We start from the raw sequence: 21,572 nt of genomic DNA, 5'->3' as shown, positions 1-21,572 counted from the left end.
ATTCTTGATATAATATTTCACAGGAGGGCCCCTTCCTGTGCCCACCCAGAGTAACGGTGAGGACTTATAGTGTTGTGGCACCAGCACCACAACCACCAAAGGTCAATTTTTCTACCACTGTTCAACAATGGCATGTAATTACAATTCTTGATATAATCGTTCACAGCAGGGCGCTCCAGCGCCCACCAAGAGTCACTTTGAGGGCTTATAATGTTGTGGCAAAACCAACACCTTGTTCCGCCATTTCTGCAGAGCATATAGGGCAGGCCCCTACTTTCAAACATCCAACTTACAAACATCTCCTACTTGCAAACGCAAGGAGACAGCAGCAAGTGAGATGAAAAAAGATGGACGACAAAACAAATTATACAGGGGTGATAACCCTTCCCTATGTTTTCCAAAAAGCTTAAAAATAGTTTTTTTGACTGGAGCTACACTTTAAAAATGTACCGGTTCAAAATTACAAACAGATTCAACTTAACACAACAAACCTACACAGTCCCTGTCTTGTTTGCACCGCCTGTATACTGCTGTTCTGAGTATATAGGGCCTGGGGGCCACACGCATTTCCTTTTTTTAATATGGGTACGGGGTTCCCCTTAATATGCGTACAAGACCCAAATAGGCTGGTAATGGGCAGGGAGGGCTACCCATGCCATTTTTCTCAATGATTTTCAACCATATTGCAGGAACCAGATATAACATTAAAACCGCAAGCAGTTTTAAATGGTGTTATTTCCGTTTAATGTCATTTTGTGCAGGGACTGTTCTAAACACGGGAAACACGTGGCACTTCACAGGCATACTACAGACACCCCCCAGGCACCATATTTAAAGGAATATTTCACTTTTTTTTTCACTTTAATCGTCATTAAAATCACTGCTCCCGCCAAAACGGCCATTTTTAAAAACATTTTAGGCATTGACCCATGTCCCCTGGGGCAGGAGCCAGGTCCCCAAACCCTTTTTAGGACAGTATCTTGCATATTAGCCGTTAAAATTAGCACTTTTAATTTTGAACGTTCGAGTCCCATAGACTTCAATGGGGTTCTAAAGTTCGTACGAATTTGGGGTCCATTCGAAAGTTCTGGTGCGAACCGAACCGGGGGGTGTTTCGGCTCATCCCTATTGATGAACATAGAAAGGATACATTGTACAGTATATAGTCAGATAAAGTTTGAAAGTATACATTGTAGGTATACAGATGACTATAGAAAGGATACATTGTATATAGACAAATGACTATAGAAAGGATACATTGTATATAGGCAGATGACAATAGAAGGGATGCATTGGGGGTTATTTACTAAAGGCAATTCCACTTTGCACTGCAAGTGCACTTGGAAGTAAAGTCTCTGTAGACCCGACAGGGATGTGCAAGGAAAATAAAAAACAGCATTTTAGCTTGCACATGATTGGATAATAAAATCAGCAGAGCTTCCCCTGATTTCAGATCTACCCCTTAGATTTAGAGCGACTGCACTTCCAAGTGCACTGTCAGTGCAAAGTGGATTTGCCTTTCGTAAATAACCCCCATTGTGTTTAACCACGTGACCACTGGGCATTTAAACCCCCTTCCTAACCAGGTCAATTTTCAGCTTTCGGTGCTCTCACATTTTGAATGACAATTACTCAGTCATTCAACACTGTACCCATATGACATTTTCGTCCTTTTTTTCACACAAATAGAGCTTTCTTTTGGTGGTATTTGATCACCTCTGTTTTTTTTCATTTTCGTCTATTTTTTTTCACACCAAATTGTCATTATAACATTATAACAGGTTATTTCTCTCACATGGCATGCACATTCTTTTACACAGCCTGGCCACATACAGAGGCCAAATATTGAAGTAGCACATTCAGGCATTCTACGAGCATAAATTACACGTCTCATTTCCTCAGAGAGCTCCCCGCTGCTCTCATCGGTCATGCTTACGCGCTGGTAGGCCTCCTCAGTCGTAAAAAAATGTTTTGCCATACTGGTGGCTGGTGAGGTTGATGTGGCGCAGATGAGCACTGATAGGCACAGGTGGCACTGATGGGCACAGGTGACACTGATGGGCACAGGTGGTACAGGTGTGGCACTGGTGTGCACTGTAGTGGCTCTGGTTGCACTGGTGCGGCACTGGTGGGCACAGGCGGCACTGATGTGGTACTGCAGTGACGCAGATGAGCACTGATGGGCACAGGTGGCACTGATGGGCACAGGTGGCACTGTGTGGCACTTTAGTGGCACTGGTGTGGCTCTGGTTTCACTGGTGTGGCTCTGGTGGGCTTAGGGGCGGCACTGGTGGGCACAGGCGGCACTGATGTGGCACTGCAGTGGTGCAGGTGAGCGCTGATGGGCACAGGTGGCACTGTAGTGGCACTGGTGTGGCGCTGGTGTGGCTCTGGTGGTACAGAGGTGGCACAGGTGGTACAAAGGTGGCACAGGAGGCACAGAGGTGGCACATGCGGCACAGATGACACTGTTGTTGCACAAATTACACTGTTGTGGCACTGATTTATATGAAAAACTTACAGTTTGGGACCTGGTTTGTTCACATGGTAAAGGGCTGCTGTCATTGGCCCTTCACAGCGATCCATGTTGCGCTGGGTCCAGTGAACCCGGCAAATATGGATGTTCCCGTGTGCACACCCCGGGGGACGCGTGGGAGCGGTTTTCTGGGAGGACGTCACTGTACGTGCTCCCAGAGTTATCCAACCAACCGGTAGCCATCATTTGGCTATGGGCGGGTTGGTAACTGGTTAAACAGATGACTATAGAAAGGATACATTGTATATAAACAGATGACTATAGAACTTAACGGGATTTTTTTTTTTACCAAAAACATGTAGCAGAATACATTTTGGCAAAATTTATGACAAAATTAGATTTTATTGCATTTCCGTCCCGACGAGCTCGCGTGCCGAAGTGAACGCATACGTGAGTAGCGCTTGCATATGAAAACGGTGATCAAACCACACATGTGAGGTATTGCCACAATCGGTAGATCGTCTCTCCCTCCTCCTTATAAGGGGATACCTATTGAAATTACCAAAGATATACTAGTCAAAATCTAAGACTAATATGCTTAGGTTTGCATTTCAATAGCTTCAGAATTAAGACATACAAGCATACTGGCGTACGTGACAAACTATGTACAAGATAGCGTGACTAGATGACAGATATCTGTATGTCTCTCCAGAGGGTCTATGCAAGATATTGATATCTCAGGAAACGAATATGGTCAGTCAGTAGATGCTGAAAGGGCAAAATAACTGTCAGGAGGTTGTACTAACCTTTGACTTACATTTCAGGAATGAACTAATATCATGAGTTAAGAAATTGTCGATGTATGTGTAAATCACCCGATTGGCCCCTCACGGGGCAGGGCTTTGTGGAGTACCACATAAAAGACGGTCCACTCTCCCATTAAACTCTGTAATCATTCACCACGTACTCTCGAGTGTATGTGTATTGATTAACCGCCGGCGATTGGGACCTCCATTGAGCCACTCCAGCCTAGGCTATCCAGGGGAATCTAGAAGACGAACACCTTACAGTTTTGGTACCAGAAGTGGGGTTTGCACAGGTAAGTCATTTACACCTTTACCTCTTTTTATGGTAATTGGCGTTTATGCTTGACCTGTCCAAACAACCATTATAAGAAATTTAATTATATATATATATAAACTGTGCCTTCGCAACGGACTAGGCTGGTCCCTTGGGGGGTGAAAAGGGTTCGCAGGTACTGAGGAGTCTGACTAGGTTGGTCCGACTATAAACTAAGAGAGATATTCATGATTATATTCTAACACGGGAGGTATCATATACGCCCGTGACATAAGGATTGGCTAAATGGACACCCACTTGAGAACTTTTAAAGTGCACTATAAATAATGAAATGCATCATGATGTGATTACTTGATAATGTACATGTAAAGTTTTAAAGCTGAAATCTTAAACCATAAAAATATGTCTGTTTCTCTTTAGGTGCAAGCGTAAGTATATAGAGTATTAACGTTGTATAAGATATAATTATATAGAGTGGATATCTGTTTGATTAAACCCAACTGTTGTTAAATGAATACAGAGTATGAAGAACCAGATTGTAGTGAGGTAGCACCCGCCTGTTCACGCTGCACGCTAGGTTTACTTTTTCTTAGCATTGATGAAAGGTAGATTCTTTTGACCACTAGACCTACAGGCTTCTCTTGCAGACTTGGTGTAAGAGGGGTATATCCCGCCACCAGGAAAGATTTACCCTTCATCATATATTAAGGGTAAATCTTCATAGTTTTATATAAGTCCATCTGCCCCAAAAAAGATCAGGGATCCTACTCCCAGACCAGAGACCGGATTGTTGGACAAACCGGGTGTTATCACCTGTGTCCTACCACTAGACACACACTGCCCAGACTACTAGATGGGGAATTCTGCAGCAACCCAAGCCATGGCCACCCCATCACCCTATGAATTTGTCAGTAATATGATCCCTGGCCCCCAGGTAGAACCATTTTGGACACAAGTCCGAGAAAGGTGTCAGCAATTGGGGATACATGACCCAGGGCCATATGGTCCCTGTACTGAGGAAGACTGGCAGGAAGTAAGTAAAATATGCCAAATCCACAAAAATTCGTACCCTCCAGGGAAGTGGGAAAATATTCAATATATGAAAGATTGTTACCATGCATGGGATAAATGTCTACGCAAATATAAAAAGAAGCATATTAATAAAACTACGAAGCTTACTCCAAATATAGGACCCAGTACTATGGCTGAAGCCCCTGCACCCCCTTCACCTCCCCCTCCCCCGCCTCAATGTCCACCCCCCACCTTATGTTATGGTAAAAAACGAGGATGGGACGCCAGGTCCATACCTTCAACTATATCCTTCACTGGATCCTGTAGTCCTAGCCGCCATAGCACACACCACAGCAACACCACAACAAGTGGCCCAATGGGAACAAGTAAGTAGGGGCAGAGAGGAAGAGGGGAGACAGGAAGAAGTTACAGGACAAGAAGAAGTGGGTAGTCCCGAAAAGCAGGAATTAGAGGCAAAGATAAAAGAGTTTGAAGAGAGGAAAAAGGAGGAAGAAGAGAGAATAGGGAAAAGGAGAACTGAGTTAGAAACACTTATGGAAGAACTAAAACAAAAAGAAATAGCCCTCAATGAGGCAGAAAAGGCAGAAGTGGATAGGAAAATAGTGTTAGAAATGTATCAGAAAGACTTGGAAGAAAGGGAGAAGGAATTCCAGGAGGGAAGAGAGAGAGAGGAACAAAGGATGGAGGACTTAAAAAAGGAACTAGAAAAGTTAAGAAGGCAATTAGGGAAGAAGGAGGAAATGTTAAAAGAAGCGCAGGATAGGATTATATCACTGCCCCCCACCACTACAAGAAGCCATACAAAAGAGACACCTATTCCCAAAACTGAGGAGTCAGGTCCAATTAGTAAAAAAGGGACATTATCCATAGAAGAGGAAACTGAGGAAGAAGTAGTAGGGGCTTCATTCAAAGCACCTTTGATGACCATAGGGGACACCGAAGTGCATATACCATTACCTTTGGGTACACTCTCCAAAATAAAAGAACTATGTCCCAATCCCAAGAAGTATCCACGAGATGCAGGTACCTTTCTGGCAAAATATAGTGCATGCACAGGGCTTGACAAGGATGACATAAAAGGTATTCTTAGCATTGTAGACCCAGACAGCCCAGAAGAAGCCCCTGTAGACGACCTATGGGCAACCCATATCCAGACCGATAAGGATTGGATATCCTTTTGGAAAGGCATGGGAGGTCATTGGTCCAAATTATACAAAGGATCATCTGCACTCCAAGAACTGATCCTAGCCAAGCAGGGACCTAAAGAGAAATTCTATGATTACTGTACCAGAGTATACTCCCTATGGAAAGCTGTAGATGGGGCCACACCACAATTATTTACTACTACCATCATGTCGGGAGGCGATCCCAAAGTGACGCAATTGCTCAAATTCACAAACCCCAAATGGGCGGAGCAAGTACCAGATGAATTCATGAAGGACGCTAGGTCCAGAGAGACTTCAGGAGTCTTTGAACAAAAAGGGGGAATTTTCCCCTCCTTGACACAAACACAAACCCTAGTCACACCTGAAACCTCATCCTCACCACCGCACCTCATGACCATGCAGCCCTACCCACCTGACCAAGGATGTTTCAATTGTGGGGAACAGGGACATTGGAAATCACAGTGCCCATATAGACAGAGGGCGAGCTATCCGAGGGGCAGGGGAAGGGGGTACAACGCTGCTAATCGCCCCCCTCACACTACAAGGTACCCCCAATATCCGCCACCTCCCCAAACACCATCTCAAAACCATGCGCTTGCACAGCCACCCTACACCCCAACCTCTAACAGACCTCCCCCTCGAATCCCCATGCAGTGGCCGTCTACCCGACAAACACACCCCCAATAGGGATGCCTAGAGTATGTCCCTTCCCTCAGTCTGGTGTGCCACAACCTATCATGGAAGAGTCTACCACAAGTTATATTACGCGTAGACAACCACATAGTGTGTTTCCTGCTTGATTCAGGTGCCACTTTTAGCTCATTAAATGATGAGAGGTATGACACACCACTGTGTACTGAGGGACACTCTATTGGAATAAATGGGACATCGGTTACTCATTCCGTCACCCCGCCTTTACCAGTCTCTACCCCGGATGGACTAGAGCTATGTATGCAGAGTTTCGCTGTCCTGACTTCCTGTCCAGTGTCCCTAATGGGCAGAGATTTACTATCCCAGTTGAACATTACCATTAAGTTTGACAAAGACGGCTCCCTCACTGCGAGTTCCCCTCTTTGTGACTTACACAGCCCAAAAAGACATGCACACAGGAGTTTCTTTCTAATGATACCTTCCTCCCTTGACCATCATACAATTTGGGCAGAAAACAAAGGTAGTGTGGGCTTTATTAATTGCACACCATATGCACCCCAAATGCGATCAGATGCGGGGATACAATATCAAAAACAGTATCCCCTACCCCCAGAGAAAGTCAAAGGCATCTCCCCTCAAATTAATGATTACATATCAAAAGGTATCCTGAAACCAATCATCAGTCCCTGGAACACGCCCATTTACCCCGTAAAAAAGGCCAGTGGGGAGTGGAGACTTGTACAAGACCTAAGGGCAGTTAACAAACAAGTGATTCCACTTCCACCCCTAGTCTCAGACATCACTTTTATCTTCTCATGTATACCGGCACATTCTCTATGCTACACAGTGATTGATTTAGCAAATGCCTTCTTTAGCATTCCCATTGCGGAAGAGGCCCAGCCTATGTTTGCCTTCTCCTGGACGGAGGGCCAGTTGACGGGTCAGTTAACCTGGACACGCCTGCCTCAGGGGTATGTTGATAGTCCTGCTGCCTTCTCTATGGTACTCAATGAGACTGTCAAATCTTGGACGCCTGAGCGAGGGTCGGTGCTAATACAGTATGTGGACGACTTGCTCTTGTGCAGTCGCACTGCTGAAGATTGTGTGGTCGATTCCACATCTCTGTTGAACCATCTAGCCCACATCGGGCATTTAGCATCCAGAAAGAAGATACAGTGGTGTATGCCACAAGTGGAATACTTGGGGTGCATACTGAAAGGGGGGGACAAGGATGGTCTCCCCCAAACGCGCCGCAGCCCTACAAGCTCTGAGCCCCCCAAAAGACAAGGCAGCCCTGCTCTCATTCTTGGGCGCTGTGGTATATTGCCGCCAGTGGATCCCCGACTGTTCTCATTATGATGGCATACTAAGAGAGGCCACCGCCTCAACAGCCCCTAGGCAGGTCGATTGGACAGAGGAACGGCTTAAGGCCTTCCAGGCCCTATTGAACAGTTTGTCATGTGCACCCGCCCTGGGGTTGGTAGACTATGGTAAAGCTTTTCAACTATACTGTGTAGTCTCGGGGACCTCTTTTGCCGCGGTTTTGACACAACAGCATGGAACAGGCTACCGCCCTGTCTCCTACCTATCTAAAAAACTCCCCCTTCAGGTTCAAAGCATGCCATCATGCCTTCAGAATTTGGCCGCCTGTGCTATGGCCGTACAAGATGCCAACAAGATGGTCTTGGGACACCCGATGACGCTTTACACCACACATTCTGTCACCCACCTCATACAAAACATGAACACCCAACACATGACCTCACAAAGACTCAGTGGATATGAGATTTCCCTCATGAACACAGACAATCTGTCTCTCAAATATGTTCCCGCCAACAACCCTGCCGTCCGTCTCTTGCACTCCATGTTACGCCTACCACAAGACCCAGACCAGTTTCATGACTGTATAACACGAGTGGAGTCTATCACATCACCAAGACCAGACCTCACCGACGTACCGATTACCAATGCAGACGATGTTTTTGTGGACGGTAGTTGCTCCCGTCCCTCCGATTCCACCTTCCAAACAGGATATGCAATAGTACAGTTGCCAAACAAGGTATTAGAAGCCAAACCACTGCCCCCCTCTTCGGCTCAGGTGGCTGAACTAGAAGCCCTCACCAGGGCCTGCATTTTATTTACAGATAAGAAGGTGAACATTTACACAGACAGTAGATATGCATTTGGGGTGGTGCATGACTTCAGAGTAATATGGGCTAAAAGAGGTTTTAAAACAGCGGATAATAAACCTATTTCCAATGCTACCCAGATTCAGGCACTTCTTCGGGCTATTTTGCTCCCAAAAGAGGTGGCAATAATTAAAGTAAAAGCACATTCTTCAGATAATAGCAAACTTTCCAAGGGAAATGCCTTAGCTGACCGAGAAGCGAAAAAGGCAGCCCAGTCCTCCACCCAGGAGCCCACCCCCACGTCCATGTACTTTAAGGATCATTTCACCTGTCCTAACTTTAAATCTGTAGTGGCACAAATGCAATCATTAGCCACTGAGGAAGATGTCTTGTATTGGGTGAAGGCTGGCTTGACCAAAGACCCAGAGGGTCTGTGGTCAAAAGAGGGGAAGATATTGGGAATACCTGAGGCAAGCAGTATTCTAATTCTCTCCTACCTTCATGGTCCAGGACACATAGGTGCCGTCCCTTTAGCCACTATGTACACCAAATCTTTCTGCACAAACGCCTTGAACAAACAAGTCAAACTCCTGACCACAAGTTGCCTTACCTGTGCTCAAAACAATGTGCAGGGCAAACGGCATGGCCTACATGGTCATCTACCCCCACCAATAGGTCCCCTTACAGATTTACAAGTAGACTTCACACACATGCCAAAACAAAAGGGGAACCTAAAATACCTGTGCGTTGTCGTCGATAAATTTTCAGGCTGGGTTGAAGCCACTCCCTGTGCAGGTGAGACAGCCAATATAGCAGCAAAATGCTTGCTGAATAACTGGATTTGTAGGTTTGGCATACCAACATCTATTTGGTCAGATAGGGGACCTGCATTCAGCTCCTCCGTTACCCAGGCTGTGGCTAAATTGTTAGGGCTGCAATGGAAACTACACATCCCCTATCACCCTCAAAGCGCAGGGGTAGTGGAAAGAATGAATAGAAATATAAAGGATAAGTTGAAAAAGGCCACAGGGGGCACAATGAAGGGATGGCTTGATCACCTCCCTTCTGTGCTATTCCAGATTAGGACGGCACCCCACGCCAGAACGAAACTTTCACCTTTTGAAATTTTGATGGGAGTCCCCGCAAACATAGAATTACCCCCATTAGACCAAGACACTGATATTGACATTTATTCCCAACAGGAAATGTACGTGAAAAACCTGGTAAGTATGCTTCATGAAACGAACGAACAAGTTTCTGTCACCTTCTCTCCTCTCTCCACAGAGCCAACACACCCCTTCATCCCAGGAGATCAAGTGCTAGTCAAGCAACTGGCCCACAAAAAGAGGATCGGACCAATCTACTCTGGACCTTGGAAGGTTGAAAAGGTGTCCAGAACTGCGGTCCTGACTGACCTAGGAAACACCTGGATCCACGCCAGCAGGCTGAAAAAGTGCCCACCGCTTCCCACAACCCCCGACCCCTCACCTATTGAAGGAGAACCCGACCCACCCGAACAGCGACCGGAACTGCAAGAGATTCGGGAAGGCATTGGACAATTAACCCTTGAAACCTTACACGATAGCGAAGAAGAAGGAAAAGCATAAGAACTTGTAGAAATGTTTTTACCTTCAGTGTCAGGGAAGGCTGTATGCCTCTGGGGTAGTCTGGTACTACTTGTATTCCTGCCCACATGGTTTATAGCCAACTGTATATATCATCCAAAAGACTTAGGTCTATTAAAAGGGATATGTGGACCACCTAAGATGAATAATACCCCCGGCCAAAGACATATTAGAAGTATTATACCCGTTAATGAGTCACCTAAGGGACTGACTGACAAGATGTTACTACTAAAATTCAAATATAGCTATGCTCAAAAATCCGGTTTTGAGAAATGCTGGATCTGCAGCAAGCTACATCCCAGTACAGCTAGAATCCCTCTCATGGCAGTCCCCTTGAATTTTACCCCCCTCCTTAATGGAACACCCCCTATCGTCCTAACGAATGTTACTAGGACCCTTTCAAATAAAACCCTCACTTTCCAAATTATAGGTAGAAGCCACTTCCCAGACTGGTGTTTCCAACTGGGAAACACCACAGATGGAGCCGAGGTTTGCAAACAAGCAAAACTTAACATTTCAATGACATCGCTTAACAGTCCTTCTTTCTTCCATACTTCAGATCCCACCCTAAATGCCACCTTTTTAGACTTTCTTAGCTCCAGTACCAAGTCTACAATACACCAATTAATGTCAATTCTGATGCTCTCTGGCCTTTCTGATACTCTTAGGAACGTGTTCCATAAACGGCCCCTAGCTCTAGGAAATACCACATATATATGCTGCGGCAAACTCTGTCACCCCTGGATCCCAACCAAACCCCAGGGGTGGTGTTACCTTGCAGCCCTGGTTCCTATCATGGGGGTATTAGGGGATAACAAGGGAAGTCACCTCCTTGAAGCTAGCATGCATCCTAGATATCCCCTTAGACACCGTAATAAACGAGAATTGTTTTTAGAAAAAGATATGGCCTGGGCATGGTTCCCTTCCTGGACAGGGTGGGGAATTGACCTAATGAAAAGATTAAATAATTACACTGGCATAATTGATGAGATTCTGGAGGAAAATTCTGATGACATAACCAAACTAAATCTAGAAACTAGGGCAATTAGGAAGCAACTAGAACTACATGAGTTGGCTATAGAAAGTATGAGTGCAGCCCTTACTGGCCTCTGTGAGACTACTGAGGATTATGAGTGCTGTACCTGGATTCATAATACCAGCATCGAAGTCCCAGACTACTATGACGTTATTGCCCAACACAGGGAAGAGGTAAATAAACTACAGAAAGAGGCAAGAAACATAGGAAAAAACTGTGGTCCCTTCTCGAGCAGCTTTAGTTTTGGGGGATTAATATCTTGGCTCCGAAATGCTGCCATGACAATTGCCACTGTGATTCTCTTCATTCTATTTTTATATGCCTGTTATAAGATAATCAAATGTTTATGTAAAAAGGGAAACACGGCCGCTCCGGAGGATCTGAAACTCACTTCCATTGTTAAAGATCCAACAATATGGTATAAAAACCAAGAGCACGAGGGTTCGGAGTATGAAGCCTGTGCTATTAAATTAGAAAAGGAATGATCATTATGTAAATCACAGAATGATCAAAGGGAGGATTATAAGGGGATACCTATTTAAATTACCAAAGATATACTAGTCAAAATCTAAGACTAATATGCTTAGGTTTGCATTTCAATAGCTTCAGAATTAAGACATACAAGCATACTGGCGTACGTGACAAACTATGTACAAGATAGCGTGACTAGATGACAGATATCTGTATGTCTCTCCAGAGGGTCTATGCAAGATATTGACATCTCAGGAAACATCTGCCTGTGGTTTCGTCTCTATACATTTCTGAGAGGCACAAAGCTAGATAAGGACTGGTTACGCAAGAATATGGTCAGTCAGTAGATGCTGAAAGGGCAAAATAACTGTCAGGAGATTGTACTAACCTTTGACTTACATTTCAGGAATGAACTAATATCATGAGTTAAGAAATTGTCGATGTATGTGTAAATCACCCGATTGGCCCCTCACGGGGCAGGGCTTTGTGGAGTACCACATAAAAGACGGTCCACTCTCCCATTAAACTCTGTAATCATTCACCACGTACTCTCAAGTGTATGTGTATTGATTAACCGCCGGCGATTGGGACCTCCATTGAGCCACTCCAGCCTAGGCTATCCAGGGGAATCTAGAAGACGAACACCTTACACCCCTCTCTCCCCTATCCTTTTCTCCATGTCTATCTCTCATCCTCCTCTCTCTCTGATCTGCCTCTCTCTCTAACCTCCCTCTCTCCCTTCTTCTTTCTCACCCCCCCTTTCTCTCTCTCTCACCCCCCTCTCTCTTTCCTCCCCCTCTTCTCTCTCTCCGTGTTTTTCTTGCCCTCTCTCTCACCCCTTCTCTTTCACCCCTCTCTCTCACCCCTCTCTCTCATCCTCTTCTCTCTCTCTGACCTACCTCTCTCTGTGACCTCCTCCTCCCTCTCCTCGCCCTCTCTCCCATCTTCTTCTCTCTCTCTCTCTCTCCCTCCCCCTCTCTCCCCTCTTCTCCTCTTTCCATATCTCTCTCACCCCCTCTCTCCCCTCTTCTCCTCTTTCCATATCTCTCTCACCCCCTCTCTCTCTCTCCTCCCCCTTTCCCCTATTCTTCTCTCTCCTCCCTCTCTCTCACCCCTCTCTCTCATCCTCTTCTCTCTCTGACCTGCCTCTCTCTCTAACCTTCCCCTCTCTCCATGTCTCTCTCTCCCCCTCACTCTCCTCATCTTTCCCCTCTTTTCTCTCTCCATGTCTCTCTCATCCCCCCTCTCTCTCTCCTCTCTTACCCCTCTCTCTCTCTCTGACCTCCCCTCTCTCTCTCCCCCTCTCTCCTCCCACTCTTTCCCTTCTCTGTCAAAGTCTCTCCCATCTCCCCTCTCGCTCTCTCTCTCCTTCCTCTCACCCCCTCTCTCCCCTCTTCTCCTCTCTCAATGTCTCTCTCACCCCTCTATCTCTCCTCCCCCTATTTCCCCTCCTCTTCTCTCTCTCTCCATGTCTCTCCCACCCCCCTCTCTCTCTCATCCCACTCTCTGACCCTTCTCTCTCATCCTCCTCTCTCTCTGACCTGCCTCTCTCTCTGACCCCCCTCACCCCCTCTATCTCCTCTTCTCCTCTCTCCATGTCTCTTACCCCTCTCTCTCACCCCCATCGCTCTCCTCCTCCTCTTTCCCCTCTTCTTCTCTCTCAATCTCGTTCTCAGCCCCTCTCACCCCCTCTCTCTCATCCCCTTCTCTCTCTGACCTCCCCCTCTCTCTCTTCCCCCTCTCTCCCTTTTTCTTCTCTCTACAAGTCTCTCTCACCCCCTCTCTCTCTCCCTCCTCCCTCTCTCTCACTTCTCTCCCCTCTTCTCCTCTCTCCATGTCTCTGTCATCCCCTCTCTCTCCTTCCTCACTCTTTCTCTCACCCCCTCTCTCCATGTCTCTCTCACCTCTCCTCTCTCCCTCCTCCCTATTTCTCTCACCCCCTCTCTCTCATCCTCCTCTCTCATCTCTTCTCATCTCCCCGTGTGTCTCTCACCCCCTCTCTCTCATCCTCCTCTCTCCCCCCTCTTCTCATCTCCCCGTGTCTCTCTCACCCCCTCTCTCTCATCCTCCTCTCTCCCCTCTTCTCATCTCCCCGTGTCTCTCTCACCCCCTCTCTCTCATCCTCCTCTCTCCCCTCTTCTCATCTCCCCGTGTCTCTCTCACCCCCCCCCCTCTCTCTCTCACCCCCCCTCTCCCTCTCTCCCTCTGACTGGCTCTGCAATAACATGTGTAAAGTATTAAAACATTAAAACATGTTTTTATACATTTCAAAATGTTTGTTTACATTTCTTTAAAAGAGTGTGTGTGTGTGTCTCTTTATATATATAGCCACTCATGTGTGTTTGAGTTTTGGGGTGCACACCCTAATGCAATAAGCTGCAAACATCTATAGTCAGAACTGATTTAAAATATCTCCTATTGACTTTGATGGGGTTCAGATTAATGTTCAGAACTTCGGTGTGGTTTGGTGAACCTCCCACAAGCTGAACCCCGGTATGTTCCGCTCATTCCTGCCACTGACTCCCTATGTGGATTTCCTGTAATGAAAAAAAGGAAGAAATACATCTAAGTAAAGGAGAGGCATGCACGTCTCTTTGTAAGGAACATCTCATTGTTTCTTCCCTTGGGACAGCAGGAAGAGTCCGAGACATTCTGAGGAATATCACAGAGAAGATACAAATTCCTCCTGGAATCAGCTGTATTTCCAGTTTTATGGTGCAGTGAAAAAAACAATGTCTCACCCGATTCCCCGTGGTGCCGGTATTAGGGGAGCTTAAGGAGATTTGTTGAGTATAGAATCAGAAGTTTGTTAATAGTTTGTCTCCTGCAGACATCCCACCTTTCATTATCTTCCTCTCCAGAGAAAATCCCTCTTCTCCTGTATCTCTGACTTGTCGCAACTCCTTTCCTCAGCCTGATCTTTGGAGAGATGAACATAGAATACAGAGCGTCTGCTGGAATTCGGTGTGTATCCTGTGTGCCGGTGTTCTGTCAAAAACTCTCCGGCCATTGGATAGTGTCCGTCCTGTACTGCGCAGGCGCAGAGCTTGCGCAGTACGGAGGACAAGGAGACGCCGAACGTCTCCGAAGATGAACGACGCCTGTGCACTGAGTCCAGGTGTAAGCCCCACCATCCAAATGGACATACGGTGGCACATCGCTCGGCTATTTTTTATTCTAACTCTATGTCCACTTGGATGGTGGGGCTTGAACCTGGACTCAGTGCGCAGGCGCCGTTCATCTTCGGAGACGTTTGACGTCTCCTTGTCCTCCGTACTGCGCAAGCGCACTACAGGGCGGACACTGTCCGACGGGAGACAGAATTCGACACATCACCGGCCTTCAGAATCCCATAATGAGATACACGACCTCCTAATCTTTCTGGTTTGGGTGAATATTACTATCATGTCTGACCCAAACCATGGACAAACCAATGGGGGGCGCGTCTGTACAATAACAGCATTCCAAATCAACGAGGAGGTGAGAAATGTTCTATAAGGGCAATTCTATTCTACATTGCTGTATAGAAACAGGTGTCCTGTCTGATCAATGTTTATAAACAATGTAGCTTTTTTATCTCTATCTCCTGTCTGATCAATGTTTATAAACAATGTTACTGTGTATCCCTCTATAATGCGAATGTGTGTATGTGGCATAAAAGCTATGGGCAGAAGTGATGTTATGTGTTGCTTCCGCCCTGCTATGGTATGGAGACGGGGGGGGGGCATCTTCCCCTCACTCATCTCCATACCAAGCCATGACATGGACCCGATCGCCTCCGCCACTGCTGACGGCTCCAGTAAGCCGGCAGAGGGTGCGGGAGAGTGGTGGGAGGGGGGCCACCTCTCCCCCTGCCGATAACGGTGATCACATGGCGAATCCACCCCAGAGACCACCATTATTATAAACATGACCGGCTCCTGAAGAGATGGATACCTCAGTTGTGGCAGCAGCTGCTGCTGTTACCGAGATATCCATTTTCGAAATGCCGACGTATATGTATGTACAGGAGGCGGTCGGCAAGTGCAATAAGCTGTTTTTCCCTTTGCATACAATGTGAGTAGTTTTTATGCTTTTCAATAAAAGATATGATTTTAAAACAGAGAGCATTAGATGTGTTGGCTTGACTTTAAGGGTGAATTGACTGTCATTTGATGCACTGCTTGTGAAGGAGCATTTATGAGGGGATGCTGATTGAGCCTTACCCAGAAACAACTGAGCGAGGAAGCTGTACATTGCCAGCAGGCCCGGACTGGGACAAAAAAGGCCTGGGCATTTTGCATTGAGCAGCCCATGAACCGGCCCCTTCCTCACTCTCCTCCCTGGCAGATCCCCTGAGAGGGTGAGGGGGTGAGGTGGGACCAGGAAAGAGCATGGGGGGTTGGAGAGCACAGGGAAGAACCTTGAGAACATGGGGTGGGGCGAGAGCACAGGGGAGAGGCAGAGAACACAGGGAGGAAGAGGAGAGCACAGGGGGGCAGCGTAGAGCATAGGGGGAGGTGGAGAGCACAGGGGGGCAGTGGAGAGCATGTGGGGAGGTGGAGAGCACGGGGGGTGGAGAGCATGGGGGGGTGGCGGAGAGCACAGGGGAGTGGCGGAGAGCACGGGAGAGGGCAGAGAGCATGGGGGGAGAGAAGAGAGCATGGGGGGGAGGCGGCAGAGAGCATGGGGGGGAGGCAGCAGAGAGCATGGGGGGGAGGCAGCAGAGAGCATGGGGGGGAGGCAGCAGAGAGCATGGGAGGGGGGGTGGCGGAGAGCGCAGGGGGTGGCGGAGAGCATGGGGGGTGGCAGAGAGCATGGGGGGAGGTGGAGAGCATGGGGGGGAGGTGGAGAGCATGGGGGGGAGGTGGAGAGCATGGGGGGGAGGTGGACAGTATGGGTGCGGTGGAGAGCCCAGGGGGGAGCGGCAGAGAGAAGCAGGATAGGAGGAGGGGTGGGGGTGGCTGCATATAGAAGAATAATTCTCTCCATCCTCCTCCTGCAGTCTCTGAATGCTTCTCCTCTCCCTCACGCAGGCATTCCGCTACTGCAGGAGGAAGATGGAGAGAATTATTCTTCTATATGCAGCCACCCCACCCCACCTCCTATGCAGTTTACAGGGGGGCGGGGCTGAACTCACATTTTCTTTTCCGGCACGTCGCAGAAAATTCTACTACACCGGCTCTAAGGTGTCTGTTCTGGCTCCTCCTCCCAACACCGACGGCTGAACTATACAGGCAGCCATACAGAGGCCGAAGGAGTCTCATCTAGCTCCTCCCCCCGGTGCCGATGGCTAAGCGGCCGAGGCTGGATGAACGGCGCAAGCTCAAGCCCCGCAAGGACTTACAGCCCGGTTTGCCCTATGGCCAATCCGGGCCTGATTGCCGGGTGTACTGGCCAATGTGTCTATATTCAATGGTGCAAAACTCAACTATCTATAATTTTAACTTATCTTTCTTTTTCAGGTCCAAAGTGAACACGACAGCATCTCCAGAAAAATTCAATGTGGAAGAGCATAGGACCATAATCAAGTTCCTGTTTATCCAAGGGAAAGGTGCAAAGCCGAACCATGATGACGTGTCACAGACTTTGGGTGACAGCGGCCCTTCAAATGCAACAGTTAAAGTTGGGTTGTAAATTTTAAAACTGGCCATTTCGGTGAGAAACCCAGTGGAAGGGCTGAAAGTGAGAAACCCAGTGGAAGGCCCTGTTTCTGTCTCTGTGTCTGCAAATGTGAAAGCCAACCATGACATGATCATGGAGGACCGCCGAATATCAGCCAAAAGTATTGCTACATATCTGGGAATATCACGTGAGAGAGTTGGTTCCATTATCCACAACGACTTGGAAACGAGAAAGCTTGCAGCAAAGTGGATCCCAAAACTTTTGACAACCGAACAAAAGAGGAAACTGTGTGGAGACATCGGTGGCTGTTTTGGAACATTTTGCAAGATTTTGCAGATTTCCTGGACAAACTGGTACCTAGTGATGAGATATGGATCTTCTGTTATGATCCTGAGACAACGGAGCAATCTACGGAATTGAGGCACAGTGGTTCCCCCACGCCAAAGAACTTCCATGTGCAAAGGTCAGTGGAGAAGCAAATGGCCACAGTTTTTTGGGATAAGATTGGAGTTCTGATATTGGACTACCGCCAAAAGGGTTCAACCATGACCAGTATAGACTAAATGTTCGCTTCCCCATTTCCTGTTACCCACTTTACCCCAAAAACCCCTTCCAACTTGCCACCTAAATGAAGACACCACACCTTCTTTGGAGTATAATGGCCATAACAGCATTATTACACATAATCAATAAATTACTCCAAACCAAATATATATATATATACAACCATTAACATTTAACATATAATAACATGCCCCAGTCTGGTGATCTCTGACGGTGACCCAACATATTCCCCAAATAACCAACTCACTGCGGAGACAACTTCCGTCAGTGAAAACCATACCAGTATTCCATCCACCGTTCAGGAATACACTGGGGGGGGGGGCGCATACTACCGATGAGCCCCTCTTTCAGACCACCACTCCCTCCCCGTACGGTCCGGAAATTTTGCACCGCCGCCACTAGGCACACCCTAGATCCCGGAAGCTCAAACAGGGACACCACCGTCCCCTTGCCCTGTTGGTCCGTTTTGGATCTCCTCAGATGCAGCCCCACCCCATCAACTGGCAGCATCACATCCTCCTCCAGCAACCCCCAGCCAAATGTTTTGAGTGGCTCACCACTTCCCCAATCCTGAAGGCCCCATAAAACGCCAATGAGAACGCCGCCGTGAAGAGCAGCGTCTCATATCCCGAAGTACACACAGAGCTCATCCGCTCGCATATCGCCTTGAGATTCGCAAATGTGACCGGCCGCCTAGCATCCTGCCTTTTGTGCTGCTTCCGATACCCCTTCATAGCTTGCCGAACCCAAAAATCTTTCGATCAATCTTCCTCCCCCAGTAACTTGAACAGAAACGTCAGCCCCGCCAGCTTCCAATCAAGCGACGTGGCAAACAACCCTCTTTCTATGTTCCTTGCCACAAAGTACAGCATCAACAACCGCCAATCAGGTCCCTGATCACTTAGCCCCATTTCCTGTACCATGCCCGACCACTCTGTCCATACCTTCGAGTGCGCTGACCATGTAGACTCACTCAAAGCCCTTGTACACACGGTCAAAGATTCCGACGGAATGTGTCCGATCGGAGCGTTTTGTCGGATATTCCGACTGTGTGTGGTCTCCATCGGACTGTTTCCGTCGGAATATCCGTTGGACCAAATTTTCAAACTTGCCGGAAATATTTTCCGTCAAAATGCTCCCATCAGACATACTCCGATTATGTGTAGAGAATTCCGATCGGACAAAGTGCCACGCATACTCAGATCAAATTCCTACATCAAAGCTATTGGCTACTAGCCTGAACGTAGTCCCGTTGTAACAAACTAACGTCATCACGTTCTGAACGATCGGATTTTCCAACTTCGTCCGGCCGTGTGTATGCAACAGTTTCGGATAAGATCCGTCGGACAAAATCCGATGAACAGAATCCGACGGATTTGGTTGTCGGAATCTCCGACCGTGTGTACAAGGGCAAAGACTGTTGGATCCATCCAGTGACGAATCCAACGGCAGCCCCCACGTCCACTCTGGGCAAGGTACCCCGGTAACTTCCGCACCTGGTGCCAGCTCCCTGAAGTTGTCCCACTGGAAACGAGACAGAGAGTCCGCCAATGAGTTCTCAACCCCCGGGATATAAACAGCATAAACAAAAATGTTTAACTGCAAACACCTGAACACCAACTGCCGCAGCAACTGTATGACCGGGGGAGAGGATTCCGACATGCGGTTGACCACCTGTATGACCCCCATATTATTGGGAGGGCCACAGAGCGCACCCCTTCCCCAAAGCACCCCCCCATGTTGAGGGCATGTGGCCTGGTACGGTTCAGGAGGGGGGGGGGGGGGCGCTCGCTCGTCCTGACCCCCATTCCTGACCGTTCGGACTGCATGCTTGGATAAGGGTCTGGTATGGATTTTGGGGGGACCCCTACGCCGTTTTTTTTGGCATAGGGGGGTTTCCCTTAAAATCCATACCAGACCTAAGGGCCTTGTATGCCCCTGGAGGGGGAACCCATGCCGGAATTTTATTTAAAATTTGGCGTGGAGTTTCCCCTCGAGAGCTGATTATTCTGTGAGAGAGGCGACATTGTCGCTTCAGTATAGATGGAGATCCGACTTGGAGGCGACTTCCATTGAAATCAATGGGTACAAGTCGCCTAGAATTCGGATTGAAGTAGTACAGGAACCTTTTTTGAAGTCGGAGCGACTGCTGTAGTGTACTTTAAGAACGGCTCCATTAACTAACATTAATTTTCTCAACAGCGTGACTTGGGGCGACCTGAAGTCGGAATCCCGAGTTGCCCCTGTGTAAACCGGCTCTTACTGTGCTTTATTGACGAAGTTGAGGCAAAATAACAAGGAAAAACATTCAGGAAAGCTCTCCAAAGGTGTAAAACTGTTGCATGACAACACCTCGCCACACACTGCAGGGGAAACAATGGCAAAACGGACTCCCTTAGGCCGCGTACACACGGGCGGACTGTTCGCCCAACTTTGTCTGTCCAACAGTTTCGGCGGACAGTCCGCTCAAGCTTAGCATGGGCGGACATGCCCACACACGACGAACGAACAGTTTGCTGAAACCGTGCGCGATGACGTTTCGACACGTACGACGGACCGAAAAATTCGACGTCCAATACACTTCAATGCAACTTTCCGACGTGTAAATCCTTTCTGAGCATGCGCGGAACTTAGTTTGTCGAACAAGCCTACACACGGGCGGACTGTTCGCCCAACTTTGTCTGTCCAACAGTTTCGGCGGACAGTCCGCTCAAGCTTAGCATGGGCGGACATGCCCACACACGACGAACGAACAGTTTGCTGAAACCGTGCGCGATGACGTTTCGACACGTACGACGGACCGAAAAATTCGACGTCCAATACACTTCAATGCAACTTTCCGACGTGTAAATCCTTTCTGAGCATGCGCGGAACTTAGTTTGTCGAACAAGCCTACACACGGGCGGACTGTTCGCTCAAACAGGGCTTCAGCGGACAGTTTTTCGGAATTTCCGAAAAACCTTGTTCGTCCAACTGTCCGCTGAAACTGTCCGCTGAAGCCCCACACACGAGCGGACTGTCCGCACAAACCCTGTTCAGCGGACAAAGTTGGGCGAACAGTCCGCCCGTGTGTACGCGGCCTTAGGCTTTCAAGTGATGCCCCATCCACCCTACTCATCCGACCTGACTCCTTCTGACTATCATATGTTCCCCAATCTCAAAAAAAAAAAACACCTGAAGGGACAATGATTTGGGGGTGTTCCAGAGGCAACAAATGCTGCAAATGAGTGGTTACACCAGCAGTCGGAAAAATCTTATTTGCAGGTACTTAAGAAGCTGCAGGACAGATGTTCCAAGTGCATTGACTTTCTGGGGGGAATATATAGAATAGTGGGGCAGTTAAAGCTCCCTTGCTCAATTTTTTCTGGGTAAGGCCAGGGCTTTTTTTTCTCAGAGAGTAGGTGCAGGAACTCCCCCCTTCTACGTCACCCCTTGTCTCTGCACCCAACCCACCTCCGAGCACTGTTACTTGGTTTCACCCCCTACCCACCTCCCAGTACTGCCCCTTTTAGAAAATACAGAGATAAGTACCATTTTGTGGTGCTAAGTAATTTGTATGGAACAAGAAAGGCAGTGAAATGTATTGCCTGCAGCTAGCAACAATAGACCCCCCCCCCCAACCACAGCAGATCCCCTACACAACAATAAACCCCCCTCCGCAACAATTGACCCCCTTGCAACAAAATACCACCCCAGCAGCTATAGACCCCCTGCAGCTACAACTGATCTCCCAGCAGC

At 47.8% G+C, this 21,572-nt stretch overlaps 1 long non-coding RNA gene across 1 annotated transcript; it reads left to right on the top strand.

Annotated features, from left to right (window-relative positions):
- Window positions 1-3,251: 3,251 nt before the first annotated feature.
- Window positions 3,252-12,214, top strand: LOC143986479 (uncharacterized). Its single transcript, XR_013276531.1, has 2 exons — window positions 3,252-3,575; window positions 9,819-12,214. It is a non-coding gene; the product is annotated as an uncharacterized LOC143986479 (long non-coding RNA).
- Window positions 12,215-21,572: the final 9,358 nt, after the last annotated feature.

This window comes from Lithobates pipiens, unplaced genomic scaffold, assembly GCF_037356315.1.
Source record: "Lithobates pipiens isolate NorthernLeopardFrog02 unplaced genomic scaffold, aLitPip1_a1.2 Scaffold_162, whole genome shotgun sequence".
In the NCBI taxonomy this organism is placed as follows: Eukaryota; Metazoa; Chordata; class Amphibia; order Anura; family Ranidae; genus Lithobates; species Lithobates pipiens.
The sequence above is the reverse complement of the archived record's forward strand: the minus strand, read 5'-3'. Positions and strand labels throughout refer to the sequence as shown.